The sequence below is a fragment of the Frankliniella occidentalis genome, unplaced genomic scaffold, assembly GCF_000697945.3.
Source record: "Frankliniella occidentalis isolate FOCC.00 unplaced genomic scaffold, Focc_3.1 Scaffold251, whole genome shotgun sequence".
Taxonomy (NCBI): domain Eukaryota; kingdom Metazoa; phylum Arthropoda; class Insecta; order Thysanoptera; family Thripidae; genus Frankliniella; species Frankliniella occidentalis.
In genome coordinates, this window is record NW_026267377.1 from 506,758 (window position 1) to 507,522 (window position 765).

Below are 765 nucleotides of genomic sequence, written 5' to 3' on the forward strand. Positions count from 1 at the left end.
GGTGGGTTTGATTGAATGACCGCGATTTCGCTAGCGTCGTTCGAAAGAGGACACAAATTTGAACCGGTACGCCAAAAATTTCGACTTTCCGATCATATAAAGTGACAAATTCGGAACCTTTTAGGTCGAATTTTCTACCCCTGTTCACTCTAAGGGCTGCACAGGCCGTATGGGGTGGTGCAAGGGATGCGCACTTTGTGGGGTCCAAGACGAACCATGGAGACGTCTACACGCCAAATCTCGGCGTTCTAGCTCAAAAGACTTAAAAAATACGCCGGCTCAAAAAAGTGCGCCGCTATTTTGATCGGCAGTGTATGACTCCCCTTGCTAGGAGTACCCTATTAGGACACCCCCCTCGCCATGCGACGGAAAAAAACGTCAAAACCACAAAAACTCGTCGCTGAGGCGGTCTGGGGTCTCTACCCTACGGACACGGTGTTCTGGTGTATGCTGTTTCGGCCACCGCGTTCCCAGGTGTGTACTATGTGCTTCTTGGGTCACCCCTGCAACTGTGCGCTGAGTCGCATACAGAAACCTGGGTCGTCCCAGATTTACAGTCGTGTAGTCTTTTGCCTTGTCGGTTTCGGGTCGGAAGGTATATGCAGTATATGGTATCGTTCAGATGCTAACAGAGGAAAAGGAAACAGCTGATAGAACAAAAAGGTTCCTGATTGCGTCAGCCTCTAATTCAGCCCCTAATTCGAACTAAGAACCCAAACAGCATTTATTCGTTTCTCCGGGAGAGGGGGGAGGTGGGGAGGGAGG

The 765-nt window shown here is 50.2% G+C and overlaps 1 protein-coding gene across 1 annotated transcript in view; it reads right to left on the reverse strand.

The window, feature by feature from the left end:
• The window catches only part of LOC113201684 (uncharacterized), a 19,241-nt gene that overhangs the window by 12,061 nt on the left and 6,415 nt on the right, over positions 1-765 (reverse strand). The window lies entirely within an intron of this gene.